Consider the following 19,618-nt stretch of genomic DNA (forward strand, 5'->3'; position numbering starts at 1 on the left):
AAGCATGTATTGGTTAGGGTTAGGGGTAGGTGTAGGGAGGGCTTTTTATTGTCCCATTAAGGCGGCATCTATTTAATAATTTTAATAAATATAATCATTTACACTGTTATTATTGCATCATGTTTATGTACCACAATACTGAGGTACAAATAGTATGTATCTGTCAAAATAAAGTATAAATAGCATCAAATTACTATTTACACATATTGCAAAGAACTACTTTTACAAGGTGTAAATAGAATATATCACTATTTTCACTTAGTATAAATATCATCTATCGCTAATATGTTATTTTCACTTAGTGCAAATAGCCGCTGCCAAATGATATTCAGCGTCCCACAACCATATAAATAACCACAGCACTATCCAGAATTTCGGTCAAATACAGGCTATTTTTGCTTTTTGCTGTGTTTAAAACATACAATACATTACATTTCAAATGATTATTTATAAATAAGTACTACTTTTCTGACAAGACAAGCCAATGTAGCGATTGTGGAAAAAACGAATTAAGAATAGCAGTCACAGCAGCAATCGTTCTCCCCTCCGCCATGTTTAAAGTTTATGGCCCGCCCAAATCGGAAACTTGGGTATTATCCCCGAGCTTCCCAGTGGTAAATACAACTTGAAAGGGCATTCATTTTTAACTAGGAAACTGTCACTTGTATATTTACTTACACATCAAAGAAATATATAACTATACAACCATTCATTAAAATGTCTATAAGACAGATAACTGAGGTACCAGAAGCCATCTGAGCTGCGCGAGACATTCCAGTGAACCTGATTTCACCAAGTAGTACATGTTCCTGGATCAACATTCCAATCAACCAATCAGATAGATTTCACAGTATATGTCAACTTTAGGCTTACAAACATTCTTATTCATTTATAATTTCCTTCTGATTTTAGGGATAAGTTATAGGTAGGATTGGGTTTTAGGGGAAGGATTTCAGACTATGGGCCATATTTACTAAACAGGGTAAATTAGCGTGAGAGCGCAATTCCAAAAGAAAATGCAGATTGGAGTGGAAAGTTCAGTGCATGATCTACCAACGATATGCAAATTAAAGAACACAGACGCAGCCAGATAATTTCCATAATGACCAATGCAATCTACCAGTTAGCGTCTGGTTTAAGACATGCTTTTTTTGGGCTGTAAATAATGGCGCAAACACCAGCAATGTGATTAATTTAAATACTCTCCTCCCATACATTTTGCGTCTGAAAGGGAAACTCTTACAAATGCATATGCAATAAATTCATCCGCAAAAATAACCCTGTGCACGCCTTTTAAGCGCAAATTATTCACTGCATGTCTTAAGTAAATCCTGACAATAGTGTTTTAACGTCAAAAGAGGCTTTCGCGCTGGCGCAAGCTGTTAGTAAATCTGTTAGTAAAGCTGTTAGTAAAAATGTCAAGGCTGTAATGTGATTAGTTATCAAGGCACATGTAACGGTTGGACGTATGCCAGTAAGAGCTGTGCATATAAACCTCACTCCCAGATCTCAAGAGGCATTCTAGTGACTGACACTAGAGGCTGTGGCCTTAGGGCCTTGTTAATGTGCCGGAGACCCTGGTTCAAGTCCTGCTCGGACCGGTAACACACACGTCATTAAGGCCCCGATATTACTCATGGCAAAGTTTGTTCTCATGCTTCACTTAAAAAAGCATGAACCCTCCTTTGGCGTTAACAAACTACTGTCAGGATTTACTAAAGTCACGCAGTGAATATAAAGTTCAGAATATGTGAGCAGCAATATACTGTTAGCGAACATCTTGACGACGCCCACACTGCTGAGAGCAACGTTTAGATGAATATGTAAATATGTGCTGTGCGCTTTCCTCTCAATAACAAAATAAACAAGCATTTTTTAATAAAGCATCTGATCATAGCAATGTGGATTTGTTTGCGCGAGCTCTGCAATTCGGCACTCTAGTCACATCACGTTTATTTATATAGCACTTTATACAATAGATTTCTTAAAATCATGTGTTTATGTTTTCATTTGTGGACATCTGACATCGACGGACTGAACAGGAGAAATTAACCAGAGAAGATTTTCACATGAAAGAAGTTGGCGTCACGTAATGAAAGGGAAAAAATGGGAGCGAGGACTCATTTGCAGAAATAAAGGTGGGATTTATTATATACAAAAATAAACAAACACAAAACAAAAACCCACGAGGGAGAAAATCAAACTTGAAATACTATAAACATCTGGAGCAGAACATGCAGCCCAACATATAGAAAACGGATGTAGCCCAACATGTAGAAAACGGATGACAAAAGACAAACTCACGACAACGAACCAGCACAGGACTGAAGACACAATGAGAATATAAAGGGTGACAAACAAGGCGGGTAATGGGGAAGAACAGGTGGGGCAAATTAACCAATAATCAGATAAAAAGAGGGGTGGGGTCAAGACAGCAGACAGGAACGCACATGACACAGGAATTACCCAACATACCACATGTGCCAAACAAGACAAGACAGACATGTGACAGGTGGAGCCTCAGAGCACACCTAGCTATTATGTTATAACCACGGACCAATGGTCCAGCAAACTTTTCCGGAAAGCTCACTTTGGCAAGCTGTTTCAAACCCCTAAAACGAACTCCAAGCTAAGTTAGTTTTGGCCTGATGTCGTATGTTTGACGTCTTCGATTTCGCTTGAGGTTTATTGGCCCTTTACTTCTCAAATTGTAGAGCCATGGTACAAAAACACAGGAAAAATAGCTCTGAATAACATAATTGAATAGATGATCACGCTTTCATGGTTTATTTTTGTGCTATAGACTGGTTGACATTTATTATCTTTTGTGTGAAATGAAAATGATTTTACTTCATACAATCCAAAGGTAATATTTGTGTTTTATCACTCTTTAATCATAACGAATTCTCCTGATGGACACTCATGGCCCATGTAATTAGTTTATCCATACGTTATTTAGTTTGCTAATTTTTTTATCCATGAGCCGTCTTGGTTTGATTAAAAAAAATAAACGGACAGTTCAATAAGCCACATTTTCAGTGGATTCAATACTGAATATGAGGTTGTTTGTTTAAATATTTCAGGTCTTCTCTCCTTTTATCTGCCTTTATCTCTCTCTCTCTCTCTCTCTCTGCTCTCTCTCTACTGTCTCTTCGCTCTGGGTTGACTGGGTTCATGTATGACTGCCTTTGGGCCTTAGTAACGGTCGCCAAGCCTCTGATCCCATAGCAACCGGTCACTTGGTTTTGTAAGGCAGAAGGAGAGGACACACACACACACACACACACACACACACACACACACACACACACACACACACACACACACACACTCTAACACACATATCAAACCAAATGTAACACTCCTACAATTCTGACGGATATCATTGCCGACTATGGCCTACACAGTTCTCTATCCTTTCCCTTCTATTTGAAAAAGAACAAGTTCTGCTAATCCAAACCTAAATCTAAACCGCAGCTCTGTTTATAAAACCAGATTATTTGAATTCCAGTAGTTCAATATATAGAATATAGACAGATCAGAACTCGGGAGTGATAACCGTTAAAGAAAGGTTATATTTTCATCACTTCCACACATAACACACACACACACACACACACACACACACACACACACACACACACACACACACACACACACACACACACACACACACACACACACACACACACACACACACATGAATGAAACAGGCGCCAACATCAACATTAACACCTGATTGGATATGGAGGTAACCATGGATACTGGTCTTGCCTAGCAACAGGCTCAAATGCATACGTTGTAAACCCCGCCTACCTGAAGGAAGCTGAAAGAACACACATACCTGCACATTCTCGCACACACATACCTGCACATGCTCGCACACACAGTCTCTCATTTGTCACTATCCACCCACCTCTTGTTTTTTCTTCCTGTTTACGCCCCCATGCTCCCCCCAGCCCGAATCAGCAGGGTCCCTGGAGGGAAAATTGCCGCCTGTCATTGGCTGACTGCATCTCCATGGTGACGCAGCTGCAGCTGTGGTCGTGCATGCGACAGAGAAACACAGTGTGTGTAAATCTTGTTCCAGCCAATAATGCTGTCAGATCTGTAAACTGAGATGAGAGTTCACTCCAGTCACCTGTGCAGGTGTGTTTTTTAGTTAAGCCAAACAAGGGACTACAATATCCAGCAAGTACGGAATTGTCCCTAGCAATAATTTGAATCAAACAATTCAAATATATTTATATGTAAACACTGTTGTTATAAATTTGTCATACCATTGACATTAAGCTATCTGAGAAGTTAAAGTAAATGCACTACAAAACTGTGCTCTTTCATGGGTGTGCATTTAAAGTAACACTCCACCTTTTTTGAAAATGGGCTCACTTTCCATCTCCCCTAGAGTTAAGCAGTTGAGTTTTACCGTTTTCGAATCCATTCAGCCGATCTCCGGGTCGGGCGGTAGCACTTTTAGCATAGCTTAGCATAGATCATTGAATCTGATTAGACCGATAGCATCTCGCTCAAAAATGACCAAAGAGTTTCGATATTTTTCCTATTTAAAACTTGACTCTTCTGTAGTTACATTGTGTACTAAGACCAATGCAATGATATTACGCAGCGGCTGAAATAGTCCCCAGCACGCTCCCTGTGCAAACAGGTTGTCACGTTGGTTATGATGACGGAAGTTAGCCTATTTTCATTATTATCATTACGCCGCTGCACCCATGGTACGGCAGCAGAGTTCATTGATTATTACGCAGGAATGAGAGTATAGTTCCTAGCCATATCAGTCTAGAAAATCACATCTTTTCATTTTCCGTCTGTCTTAGTACACGATGTAACTATAGAAGAGTCAAGTTTTAAATAGGAAAAATATTGAAACTATTTGGTCATTTTTTAACGAGATCATGCTAAACGGTCTAATCAGATTCAATGATCTATGCTAAGCTATGCTACAAGTGCTATCGCAAGACCCGGTTTCACCATCTCTTTAACTTTATGTTATTAAACTTACTGTGCTGTACTGTGTTTCATACAATATTTTTAAAGTGACCCTACAATGCTTTTCGAATATTACCTTTAATGCAGTGTGTAATACAGCTGTTTGTGAATGTAAAAGGTCTGCAAAGTTTCATAGCAAGATTAAAGCACGACAAATACAAGTTATTGTCTAAAGAAAAGAATCGATTCTGAACTGGCGAAATGAGTTGTCAGCAATTCAAGTCTCACTTCCTGTTACATACCTACATAACAATGTAACAAATATACATCATTGGCTGCCCGTAAACAACATCTAATTTGACCTGCCCTCAAACACTAGTCGTAGCTGAAGTCTGGAAGAGTTTGGTTCGTGTTGTCGACATGTTGAGAATACACTGCATTGCATGCAGTGAATCCACTTTGCGTGCAATTTAAAAGGATGAGGACTCGTGCTGGAATTGATGCGGAAAAAGCGACACCATTGTTACTGTTCGTAAGCCTGGATGCCAGCCGAACTTAGCCCCGCCCACAACATTTGAGTTCGGGAAGTTCGGTCTGGACTTAATGGGGGGTTCTTCGGAAAAAATGGCGTTTGGGGGGTAAAATGTTTTTGGCAGGGTTGCCTGGGTCTAAATATCACATAATTGTGGTCGCTTCAACCCGCGGACATAGAAACACTATGAGCAGTTGAGTTCAGTTGACATTTAACAACTAACGTTATGCGTCGCTTCGTTGCTCTGATTGGTTTTAGGTCTATCCAATTGAGGTCTTTCCTGGTTCGGTTGAAAGACGCCCCTTAATCACAGCCCAACGAAGCAGTATCAGACTCATATTCTGACTAGAACTATGACGACATCAGGTTAACTGTTCGTATCACTGTGTAAAAATGCTGAGGAAGCCTCCGGAGCTGAAATTCAGATATGTTAATGGGAGTTCTGTTTCCGACACACGCTGTAAGCGGTAGACCAATCACAACAAACTGAGCCATCTGTCCAATCAGAGCAGAGTAGTCTCTCGGAAAGGAGGTGCTTAGAGAGACTGAATCCTTTATCGAACCATTTCAGACACAGTGAGAAAAGAGGTGATAGTGGCACTTTAAAATAAGAATTGATGTAAAATTACCCCATGATTCACTTACCCTAAGCCATCGTAGGTATATGACTTTCTTCTTTCTGATGAACAAAATCAGTTATATTAATAAATATCCTGATGCTTCCAAGCGTTATAATGGCTGTGAAAAAAGCGCAACTGGCGTGAAATATCACTAGAACGTAGCGTAAGTGTTTTGAACTGCGAGAGGCGTTACACTTTCTGCGTAAGTTGAATACGGAAGGCGGTCTGGAAGAAGCTAGATATTTCACTTTATAACGTTTTAAATATGGATATTTTTTTTTACAAAACCCAATCGATTCGCTTCAGAAGGCCTTTATTAACCCCACGGAGCCGTGAGCATTTTGTTTATGATGGATGGATTTACTTTTTTGAGCTTCAAACTCATGATCCCCGTTCACTGCCATTATAAAGCTTGGAAGCATCAGGATATTTATTAATATTTATCTGTGTTCATCAGAAAGAAGAAAGTCATATACACCTAGGATGCCTTGGGGGTGAGTAAATCATGGGGTAATTTTCCTTTTAAAGTGAACTAATCCTTTAAAGGGGGAGGGGGGGTCGTCTAATACCATTTCATGCATTCTGACTTATTTACACTGTTAAGGAATTGGATTCTTATGCTAAACATGGCAAAAAAATAGTTGGACATATGACTGTGATGGAGTATTTCTGTGCCAAATACACTTCTTCGGGATTCAAACAAGTTTTGGAAAGTTTTTCCAAGTATGGCCCTTTATGAAGTCATAAAGGGCGTAATTCCTTGGACTTCTCCCGGATGAGCGCATCCGCACATCACCCAGAGCGAGAGCAAGAGCAAGAGCGTCAACAACGAGCTTCATTCGAGTTATGGTAGTCATCGGCATAGATATAAATAATAAAGGCTAGATGTCTCATCTGCGCTGCTGGCCAATGGGGGTCGACGTCCGCACCTGGCGGCCATCTTGTCACAGTCAGCACACTCTATCGTAACAGTGTTTTAATGGTGCATGCACTTTTTAAAATGATCATAACTTACTCAATTTTCTACCTATTTTCAAACTGGTTGGTTTGTTATAAACGTCAGAGATGTAGTTATGACATTGCATACTGCATACTGGATGTTCAAGCATCCAGAATTTTAGCCACGTTAATAACGTTCGTAAGAAACCAAACCATTTGTAAATCCGTCAAGATTTCAGCGAGATAAGAGTTTTTGTTTTCGTGCAGATCACTCACCTTAAATCAGGTACCACAGAGCCCACCAGAAAGCTTGCTTGTAACAAGATGGCCGCCGGTGATGATGTTAGAGACTCCGCCGTAAGACATGTAGCCTTTATTATGTATATCTATGGTCCTCGGCACCACTGTCATTTTGTTTTTAGACCCACTAAAGAAGTGTGTTTCTGGTTGTGAGGGAAAGATAAACTTATTCAGCTTCCCAAATAACCCAGCATTAAGACAACAGTGGATTCAGTTTGTTTTTTCGGAGAAGCAACAGAGTTCTGCAAGTGTTTTTGTTTGTTCCCGGTCATGAGTCGAAACCACAGGCGGAGAGTGAAACTGCATCAAATGTCTGTTTTGTTGGCAATCAGCGCGAAAGTGCATATAATGTAATTGTAAACAACTCGAACGTATAGTGCATCGAAAGTTATCAAGGGAGTGTGTGTGTTCTCGAGATTCTTTAGCTCCGCCCACTGCATGCCTTCACAAGTTCGGCTATTTTCGGAAAGAATCGGTACAGTGTATCTGTCTTTTATAAATAATATAAGTAAACTGTTGTGTTATGCCCCCTTTAAAGCCTCCAAAATGGGCCCCATTCACTTCCTTTGTAAGTGCCTCAATGTAAACTTGATTTTTGCTTTTTGTGTATAAAAAGAGGGACAATATTTGTTTGTGCTAATCAACATTTTACTAACAAATGCTCTTGATTGAGCTAAAATGCAAGTTAACAAAAAATAAAACATTCTGTATTATTTACTCATCCTCATGTCATTCCAAACCTGTATGCCTTTATTTTCTGCAAAACGCAAATTCTAAAGAATGTAAGTAATCGAAATTGTGAAGGACATTTCTCAAAATATCTTCTGTTATGTTCAAAAAGAAAGTAAAGCATGTTTGGAACAACAATAGGGAGAGTAAATAATGACAGTTTTAACTATATATAGTGGCCTGCTTTAAAGCATTTGACCAATATATCACTACAGAATTTGTTATGGACTGACAACTGCAATGCCATTTTGCTTTTCTTAATGCCGGGTAGATAGACTTAATGCCATTAATTAAAGTTTTAGCCCAAAATTAACAAATTAAAGATGACAGTTTGACACATCTGTGCCTGTAGTGATTAGAGAACTGCCTGATGTATAACTGATATAGATCTCAGGAAGATGAAAGTCGTCTTGTGCGTTTGAATGAGGCAGGTCAAGTTGGCATGTGAATACTGCAGTTTACCACAGCCAGGGGAGTAGAAATGATTTCTAAAAATGTCAGGAAGAATGCTAAAGTGGAAGAATGCCAAACCTTACATTTGTGACCCCCTCTTGTTTTTAAAAGGAAACATTAAAAAAACTTATTTATTTTTTGTTATCTTATGATCATTTTATTTATTATGTGAGCATGAGCATTAAATGTATCCATATGTTTTGTCTGTCTGTAGATTTTTTCTACAGATCTAAGCTCTCAAATATCATTTGACCTTTCACATATTCAAACTCCAAACCAGCAGAATGTCTTGGTTATGTTTAACCACAAATCTGTATTACGTTGTGGTGCTTTTGTTTCTGTCTGCAGCTTATTATATTAAAGGGTTAGTTCATCCAAAAAATGAAAATTATGTCATTAATTACTCATACATTCGTTCATCTATGGAACACAAATGAAGATCTTTTTTATGAAATCTGAGAGCTTTCGGTCCCTCCGTTGACGGCTACACAATTACCAATTTGATGCTTTAAAAAGTTCATAAAGAGATTGTAAACCTAATCCATATGAATTGAGCTGTTTTGTCCACATTTTCTTAAGAGAAATTATCGCTTTTTATGACGAACAGATTGAATTTTATTCACATATAAACATTCATCAACTCACACATCATGGTAAACGGAAGCTGAAATATGACCGTTTGACATGCGAGAACCAATGAGGTTCATTCTTGTGTGTTACGCAGCATGTTTGAGCTTCAATGAGAACCAATGAGGTTCATTCTTTTGATATGCAACACATTTGAGCTTCCGTGAGAACCAATGAGGTTCATTCTTTTGATACGCAACACATTTGACCTTCCGTGAGAACCAATGAGGTTCATTCTTTTGATACGCAACACATTTGAGCTTCCGTGAGAACCAATGAGATTCATTCTTTTGTTACGCAACACATTTGAGCTTCCGCAAGAACTAATGAGGTTTGTTCTTTTGTTACGCAACACATTTGAGCTTCCGTGAGAACCAATGAGGTTCATTCTTTTGCTGCGCAGCACGTTTTAGCTTCCGTGAGAACCAATGAGGTTCATTCTTTTGTTACGCAACACATTTGAGCTTCCATGAGAACCAATAAGGTTAATTCTCGTGTTACGCAGGACGTTTGAGCTTCCGCAAGAACCAATGAGGTTAATTCTCGTGTTACGCAGCACGTTTGAGCTTCCGTGAGAACCGATAAGGTTAATTCTCGTGTTACGCAGGACGTTTGAGCTTCCACAAGAACCAATGAGGTTAATTTTCGTGTTACGCAGCACTTTGAGCTTCCGTGAGAACCAATAAGGTTCATTCTCGTGTTACGCAGCACGTTTGTGCTTCCACAAGAACCAATGAGGTTCATTCTTTTGTTGCGCAGCACGTTTGAGCTTCCGTAAGAACCAACGAGGTTCATTCTTTTGTTACGCAACACATTTGAGCTTCCGTGAGAACCAATGAGGTTCATTCTTTTGATACGCAACACATTTGAGCTTCCGTGAGAACCAATGAGGTTCATTCTTTTGTTACGCAACACATTTGAGCTTCCGCGAGAACCAATGAGATTCATTCTTTTGTTACGCAACACATTTGAGCTTCCGCAAGAACCAATGAGGTTTGTTCTTTTGTTAAGCAACACATTTGAGCTTCCGTGAGAACCAATGAGGTTCATTCTTTTGTTGCGCAGCACGTTTTAGCTTCCGTGAGAACCAATAAGGTTAATTCTCGTGTTACGCAGGACGATTGAGCTTCCGCAAGAACCAATGAGGTTAATTCTCGTGTTACGCAGCACGTTTGAGCTTCCGTGAGAACCAATAAGGTTAATTCTCGTGTTACGCAGGACGTTTGAGCTTCCGCAAGAACCAATGAGGTTAATTCTCGTGTTACACAGCACGTTTGAGCTTCCGTGAGAACCAATAAGGTTCATTCTCGTGTTACGCAGCACGTTTGTGCTTCCACAAGAACCAATGAGGTTCATTCTTTTGTTAGGCAACACATTTGAGCTTGCGTGAGAACCAATAAGGTTAATTCTCGTGTTACGCAGGACGTTTGAGCTTCCGCAAGAACCAATGAGGTTAATTCTCGTGTTACGCAGCACGTTTGAGCTTCCGTGAGAACCGATAAGGTTAATTCTCGTGTTATGCAGGACGTTTGAGCTTCCACAAGAACCAATGAGGTTAATTTTCGTGTTACGCAGCACTTTGAGCTTCCGTGAGAACCAATAAGGTTCATTCTCGTGTTACGCAGCACGTTTGTGCTTCCACAAGAACCAATGAGGTTCATTCTTTTGTTGCGCAGCACGTTTGAGCTTCCGTAAGAACCAACGAGGTTCATTCTTTTGTTACGCAACACATTTGAGCTTCCGTGAGAACCAATGAGGTTCATTCTTTTGATACGCAACACATTTGAGCTTCCGTGAGAACCAATGAGGTTCATTCTTTTGTTACGCAACACATTTGAGCTTCCGCGAGAACCAATGAGATTCATTCTTTTGTTACGCAACACATTTGAGCTTCCGCAAGAACCAATGAGGTTTGTTCTTTTGTTAAGCAACACATTTGAGCTTCCGTGAGAACCAATGAGGTTCATTCTTTTGTTGCGCAGCACGTTTTAGCTTCCGTGAGAACCAATAAGGTTAATTCTCGTGTTACGCAGGACGATTGAGCTTCCGCAAGAACCAATGAGGTTAATTCTCGTGTTACGCAGCACGTTTGAGCTTCCGTGAGAACCAATAAGGTTAATTCTCGTGTTACGCAGGACGTTTGAGCTTCCGCAAGAACCAATGAGGTTAATTCTCGTGTTACACAGCACGTTTGAGCTTCCGTGAGAACCAATAAGGTTCATTCTCGTGTTACGCAGCACGTTTGTGCTTCCACAAGAACCAATGAGGTTCATTCTTTTGTTAGGCAACACATTTGAGCTTGCGTGAGAACCAATAAGGTTAATTCTCGTGTTACGCAGGACGTTTGAGCTTCCGCAAGAACCAATGAGGTTAATTCTCGTGTTACGCAGCACGTTTGAGCTTCCGTGAGAACCAATAAGGTTAATTCTCGTGTTACGCAGGACGTTTGAGCTTCCGCAAGAACCAATGAGGTTAATTCTCGTGTTACGCAGCACGTTTGAGCTTCCGTGAGAACCAATAAGGTTCATTCTCGTGTTACGCAGCACGTTTGTGCTTCCACAAGAACCAATGAGGTTCATTCTTTTGTTGCGCAGCACATTTGAGCTTCTGTAAGAACCAATGAGGTTCATTCTTTTGTTACGCAACACATTTGAGCTTCCGTGAGAACCAATGAGGTTCATTCTTTTGATACGCAACACATTTGAGCTCCTTGAGAACCAATGAGGTTCATTCTTTTGTTACGCAACACATTTGAGCTTCCGCGAGAACCAATGAGGTTCATTCTTTTGTTGCGCAGCACGTTTTAGCTTCCGTGAGAACCAATAAGGTTAATTCTCATGTTACACAGTACGTTTGAGCTACCGCAAGAACCAATAAGGTTCATTCTCGTGTTACGCAGCACGTTTGAGCTTCCGTGAGAACCAATGAGGTTCATTCTCGTGTTACGCAGCACGTTTGAGCTTCCGCGAAAACCAATGAAGTTCATTCTCATGTGTTACGCAGCACGTTTGAGTTTCCACAAGAACCAATGAGGTTCATTCTCATGTGTTACGCAGCACGTTTGTGCTTCCACAAGAACCAATGAGGTTCATTCTTTTGTTGCGCAGCACGTTTGAGCTTCAGTAAGAACCAATGAGGTTCATTCTTTTGTTACGCAACACATTTGAGCTTCCGTGAGAACCAATGAGGTTCATTCTTTTGTTGCGCAGCATGTTTAAGCTTCCATAAGAACCAATGAGGTTAATTCTTTTGATACGCAACACATTTGAGCTTCCGTGAGAACCAATGAGGTTCATTCTTTTGTTACGCAACACATTTGAGCTTCCGTGAAAACCAATAAGGTTCATTCTCATGTTACGCAGCAAGTTTGAGCTTCCGCAAGAACCAATAAGGTTCATTCTCGTGTTACGCAGCACGTTTGAGCTTCCGTGAGAACCAATGAGGTTCATTCTCGTGTTACGCAGCACGTTTGAGCTTCCGCGAGAACCAATGAAGTTCATTCTTTTGTTGCGCAGCACGTTTGAGCTTCTGTAAGAACCAATGAGGTTCATTCTTTTGTTACGCAACACATTTGAGCTTCCGCAAGAACCAATGAGGTTTGTTCTTTTGTTACGCAACACATTTGAGCTTCTGTGAAAACCAATAAGGTTCATTCTCGTGTTACGCAGCACGTTTGAGCTTACGCAAGAACCAATAAGGTTCATTCTCGTGTTACGCAGCACGTTTGAGGTTCCGTGAGAACAAATGAGGTTCATTCTCATGTTATGCAGCACATTTGAGCTTCCGCGAGAACCAATAAGGTTCATTCTTGTGTTACGCAGCACGTTTGAGCTTCCGCGAGAACCAATGATGTTCATTCTCATGTGTTACGCAGCAAGTTTGAGCTTCCACAAGAACCAATGAGGTTCATTCTCATGTGTTACGCAGCACGTTTGTGCTTCCACAAGAACCAATGAGGTTCATTCTTTTGTTGCGCAGCACGTTTGAGCTTCTGTAAGAACCAATGAGGTTCATTCTTTTGTTACGCAGCACATTTAAGCTTCCATGAGAACCAATGAGGTTCATTCTTTTGATACGGAACACATTTGAGCTTCCGTGAGAACCAATGAGGTTTATTCTTTTGTTACGCAACATATTGGAGCTTCCGTGAGAACCAATGAGGTTCATTCTTTTGTTACGCAACACATTTGAGCTTCCGTGAGAACCAATAAGGTTCATTCTTGTGTTACGCAGCATGTTTGAGCTTCCGCAAGAACCAATGAGGTTCATTCTCGTGTTATGCAGCACATTTGAGCTTCCGCGAGAACCAAGAAGGTTAATTTTCGTGTTACGTAGCACGTTTGAGCTTCCGTGAGAACCAATGAGGTTCATTCTCATGTGTTACGCAGCATGTTTGAGCTTCCGCGAGAACCAATGAGGTTCATTCTCCTGTGTTACGTAGCACGTTTGAGCTTCAACAAGAACCAATGAGGTTCATTCTCATGTGTTACGCGGCACGTTTGTGCTTCCACAAGAACCAATGAGGTTAATTCTTTTGTTGCGCAGCACGTTTGTGCTTCCGTAAGAACCAATGAGGTTCATTCTTTTGTTACGCAACACATTTGAGCTTCCGTGAGAACCAATGAGGTTCATTCTTTTAATGCGCAGCACGTTTGAGCTTCCGCGAGAACCAATGATGTTCATTCTCATGTGTTACGCAGCAAGTTTGAGCTTCCACAAGAACCAATGAGGTTCATTCTCATGTGTTACGCAGCACGTTTGTGCTTCCACAAGAACCAATGAGGTTCATTCTTTTGTTGCGCAGCACGTTTGAGCTTCTGTAAGAACCAATGAGGTTCATTCTTTTGTTACGCAGCACATTTAAGCTTCCATGAGAACCAATGAGGTTCATTCTTTTGATACGGAACACATTTGAGCTTCCGTGAGAACCAATGAGGTTTATTCTTTTGTTACGCAACATATTGGAGCTTCCGTGAGAACCAATGAGGTTCATTCTTTTGTTACGCAACACATTTGAGCTTCCGTGAGAACCAATAAGGTTCATTCTTGTGTTACGCAGCATGTTTGAGCTTCCGCAAGAACCAATAAGGTTCATTCTCGTGTTACGCAGCACGTTTGAGCTTCCGTGAGAACCAATGAGGTTCATTCTCGTGTTATGCAGCACATTTGAGCTTCCGCGAGAACCAAGAAGGTTAATTTTCGTGTTACGTAGCACGTTTGAGCTTCCGTGAGAACCAATGAGGTTCATTCTCATGTGTTACGCAGCACGTTTGAGCTTCCGCGAGAACCAATGAGGTTCATTCTCCTGTGTTACGTAGCACGTTTGAGCTTCAACAAGAACCAATGAGGTTCATTCTCATGTGTTACGCGGCACGTTTGTGCTTCCACAAGAACCAATGAGGTTAATTCTTTTGTTGCGCAGCACGTTTGTGCTTCCGTAAGAACCAATGAGGTTCATTCTTTTGTTACGCAACACATTTGAGCTTCCGTGAGAACCAATGAGGTTCATTCTTTTAATGCGCAGCACGTTTGAGCTTCCGTAAGAACCAATGAGGTTAATTCTTTTGTTAAGCAACACATTTGAGCTTCCGTGAGAACCAATGAGGTTCATTCTTTTGATACGCAACACATTTGAGCTTCCGTGAGAACCAATGAGGTTCATTCTTTTGTTACGCAACACATTTGAGCTTCCGCGAGAACCAATGAGGTTCATTCTTTTGTTACGCAACACATTTGAGCTTCCGCAAGAACCAATGAGGTTCGTTCTTTTGTTACGCAACACATTTGAGCTTCAGTGAGAACCAATGAGGTTCATTCTTTTGTTGCGCAGCACGTTTGATCTTCCATGAGAACCAATGAGGTTCATTCTCGTGTTACGCAGGACGTTTTAGCTTCCACAAGAACCAATGAGGTTCATTCTTTTGTTACGCAACACATTTGAGCTTCCGTGAGAACCAATGAGGTTCATTCTTTTGTTGCGCAGTACATTTGAGCTTCCGTAAGAACCAATGAGGTTCATTCTTTTGTTACTTAACACATTTGAGCTTCCGTGAGAACCAATGAGGTTCATTCTTTTGATACGCAACACATTTGAGCTTCCATGAGAACCAATGAGGTTCATTCTTTTGTTACGCAACACATTTGAGCTTCCGCGAGAACCAATGAGGTTCATTGTTTAGTTACGCAACACATTTGAGCTTCCGTGAGAACCAATGAGGTTCATTCTTTTGTTACGCAACACATTTGAGCTTCCGTAAGAACCAATGAGGTTCGTTCTTTTGTTACGCAACACATTTGAGCTTCCGTGAGAACCAATGAGGTTCATTCTTTTGTTGCGCAGCACGTTTTAGCTTCCGTGAGAACCAATGAGGTTCATTCTTTCGTTACGCAACACATTTGAGCTTCCGCAAGAACCAATAAGGTTAATTCTCGTGTTACGCAGCACGTTTGAGCTTCCGTGGGAACCAATAAGGTTCATTCTTTTGTTACGCAACACATTTGAGCTTCCGCGAGAACCAATAAGGTTCATTCTTTTGTTACGCAACACATTTGAGCGTCCGCGAGAACCAATGAGGTTCATTCTTTTGTTACGCAACACATTTGAGCTTCCGTGAGAACCAATGAGGTTCATTCTCGTGTTACGCAGCACGTTTGAGCTTCCGTGAGAACCAATGAGGTTCATTCTCGTGTAACGCAGCACATTTGAGCTTCTGTGAGAACCAATAAGGTTCATTCTCGTGTTACGCAGCACGTTTGAGCTTCCGTGAGAACCAATGAGATTTGTTCTCACGTTTTTATTTAGCTTCTGTTTATGTTCGCTGATCAATGTTTATATATGAATAAAAGACTAAATTAAATCTGTCTCTTTAGATTTAGAATATTTGGACCAAACCGCTCAATTCATTTGGATCAGTTTTACGATCTCTTTATTAACTTTTTGAAGCATCAAAGGGGTAGGTACGTAGCTGTCAATCGAGGAACAGAAAGCTCTCAGATTTCATCAAAAAGATCTTCATTTGTGTTCCGAAGATAACAGAAAGTCTTATGGGTTTGGAACAGCCTTATAAACCACTTGTCTTACATGGATTACTTTGCATACAGATGAACGAGATGAATATGAGTAAATGATGACAGAATTTTGTGTTATTCCAATAACGGCCCTATGGAATTGATTTGACAAACAGTTTTCTGTCCTGTGATGACGCATTTTGAGCAGGACGTCACAATCGTGAGCAATTCGGTAGCTGGTTGCAGGTGGCCTTAAAATATAATGATAATCTCCTGAAAAATCAGCAGGACAGTTATGATGAACACCTTATCTACATTAAACATATCCTGTCAGCGGCCCATTCTAACAGTATTTAAATATTCATAAGGCTTCATGCATAATGCAGTACCTGAGTGGTGATCCAGTCTGCTGAGAGGCCGATGGGAAATCAGCTCCTCCCTCCTCCTATCACAGGAAACATGATAATGGATTCTGAATTTATGATTAAGAATGCCATAAAGAATGATCAATATGGACTGCCATCTGCTGGAATACACACACACATATCCAAAACAGCTGCACATTGGCGGGGGTGGGGGTCTCACTGTTGTTGCCAAGCAACAGCAGATACACCATTCTCAGAATTGTGATTGTATGGGAGCAATGAGAGAAAGAGTTGCACATAAAATGGCTATTTCTGTGTAAAATTGTGTTTATGGTTCCAAATTGTTTTAATTATGCTTTAGTTGTCAGGTAACAACTGAATGGTAGGTTGTGACAACTTACCCCATATATATATATACAGCATGCATCTAAACAGAAATCGACTGTACCAAAAACAAACAAACAACAACAAAAACACTGATATTTACTGAAAGTAAAAAGTGTGATATCTGTCCCCTCTAAACTTCCCTTATACATATCATTTTGAAATAATAACGTTGATAAAAAAATTCTCTACAAACATGTTATGTGTCAACTACCCGTGCGTGAGCATCCAATGCTGAGAAAAAAATCTGCAAACTGTTCACAGATGGCTTGTCAAGTAACAAACACATCCTCATTCCACACACACACACACACGCACGCACGCACACACACACACACACACACACACACCCTACAGTGCCACAGCTGAGGTAGTATTTGTGCCAGTTTTCAGGCATTTTAACTCTTTGATCTTTGAACAATCATTTCATACCCCCTTCTCTCTCCCTCTCCCTCCATTTTTTTATTTCCCCTCTCTCACATACCACTTTGTCACTCTCAACATCAAAGCTTTGCAATGTTCACTATGGCAACTGCCTCCATTCAATTTTATTCGTCAGTTTAAAAAAAAAACAGCCGAGAATAACATCCTAGAGTGCGACAGGAGTGATGTGGTTATTGGCCCCGCCCACCCGTCAGAAATACAGTCGAAAGAAGCATGTCCGACTGACAAGACGATGATCTGTTTCCACCCACGTAAGAGAGTGGGAAGAAGAAGAAAAAATGAGAAAAGATTAATAAATCCCTGATGAAATATTATGTGAATAATTAAAACCGTATATAAAATAAATTCTGATTTACTATTTAATTAAAAACACATGAACTACAATTAATTATTTACTAATATTAAGAGATAAATCACAGTAGACACATGCACACGCATTCGTTTGATCTGACCCTAACTTAATATTCAGTCAACATCGCCCTCTGCAGGACAGACCTGCACTTTCACCTGATAATTTACCAGAGCTGATTTAGACAGGTGATCCACAAATAATACCGCTGAAAATAAAATGACGAGTTTTCTATATAATTTCACTATGTCCTAAGCTTGAGCCATAATAATATTACCTCAGTCTCAGTAGCCTACAACTTCATTCTTTATATGTAAAAGCATTCTGTATCTGTAATAAAATATATAGCCATGCCTATCTGTAATAGAAATCCAGGTGAGGGTGCTTGTTGAAACATACAAACGCATGAAGCAAGGAATTGGTTACAACATAGCCTACTCACCTTACTTCGACATCGGTTGCTTCAAAATTACAAAACCATAAAACAGAGCATTCAGGATCATGTAGGCTATTTAACCGTCACGTTATATCGGGGTCCTCGTGTTCAAGAGTTGTCGACGCGTAAGAAAAAAATAATGTAAACAATTCTGAATTAAACAGTTCAAATCATGTAAAAAAAATAAAATGTTAGCAGCATTAAAACTTAAAGGTTGTCAGTTACCTATTAGGCTACTTATGACAGGGCCGCCAACTTTTCAGTTTGGAGTAATTATGGGCTGCATCCGAAATTGCATACTTCCCTATAGGTTAGTAGGCGAAAAACAGTAGGCCTATGTGACAAGTATGTCAGAATTCACAGTAGGCTCTCATAAAAGAGTAGGTAAAAAGTACCCGGATGACTTCTTCCGGCGAGATTCTGAAGAGTGCATATGATGGACACTTTACTATCCCATGAGGCCACGGGAGAGGATAAATGAATGGCAGTGAAGCAACACAACTAACAGGTCACATAATGCTAACATGGCGAATGTAGTACATCCAGATAAGGCTACACATTCATACTATATAGAACATACCTTTTTAGCGGCCGTTTAAATAACTCAAAATAAGTATGAATAGGTTTTCATACACAGCTATGGACTGGAGGGATTCATAATATAACTACAGATAACTAAAGTATGTAAATTTTTCTCAAGGACAAAAAAAATCTCAAGTAACCTATTGTAAATACTGTAAACTAATGGAACCGTGTCATCTGGTACATTAATAAAACTACATGACTATAAATATTGTGTAATATTAATTCACATTACAATAATGTTAATATTAAAGCTATGATATTAATATTATAATAGCCTATAAAAAGAACATAGCCTAATGTTAACAACTGATTTGTTGGCTATACAATTAATATAAGACGGTTTTATAATGTTTTTTAAGAGTAAAAATCCCAAAATGTAATATAGTGCATATATTTAGCAATTAAATGGCTTTCCTGAGGTAAATATTACTGTTTTGTTGTCTTTCCGCGTTCGAAACACTGATTGATCGATTACATGAGACGATACATTAACAGTAAATTGTACTGTATCTTTCAACATACCCTCTGGTGTTCAGTCATGTTTATTTCGTGCTATAACTAGTAGTAAAGTTCGGTTCACATAAAGAACGCCAAAATGGTATTTATTGTTTGAATAAAATTGACAGAATTTGAAAACTGGTAGTTTGCTTCCTGCTCTGTCTTGTCTGTCAGCGCGTTGTCAGTGTGTCCTATCTGCTCCACAAGTTTTTTTCACTGCACGAGAAAATGGATGTGTAGAGTGAGAGCGTGAGAACAGTGTCAATTACTGAGAGTTGGCCGCCCTGGAACACCCTAGCAACCAGTCAGGACAGCTTAGCAACAAGGTAGAACCTCATAGAAATGCCAAGCCACCAGCTCGACCTAGCAACCTGTCTGAATGCCCTACCAAGCCCTAAGCAA

The sequence above is a fragment of the Gobio gobio genome (genome assembly GCF_949357685.1).
Source record: "Gobio gobio genome assembly, chromosome: 6".
NCBI classification, from domain to species: domain Eukaryota; kingdom Metazoa; phylum Chordata; class Actinopteri; order Cypriniformes; family Gobionidae; genus Gobio; species Gobio gobio.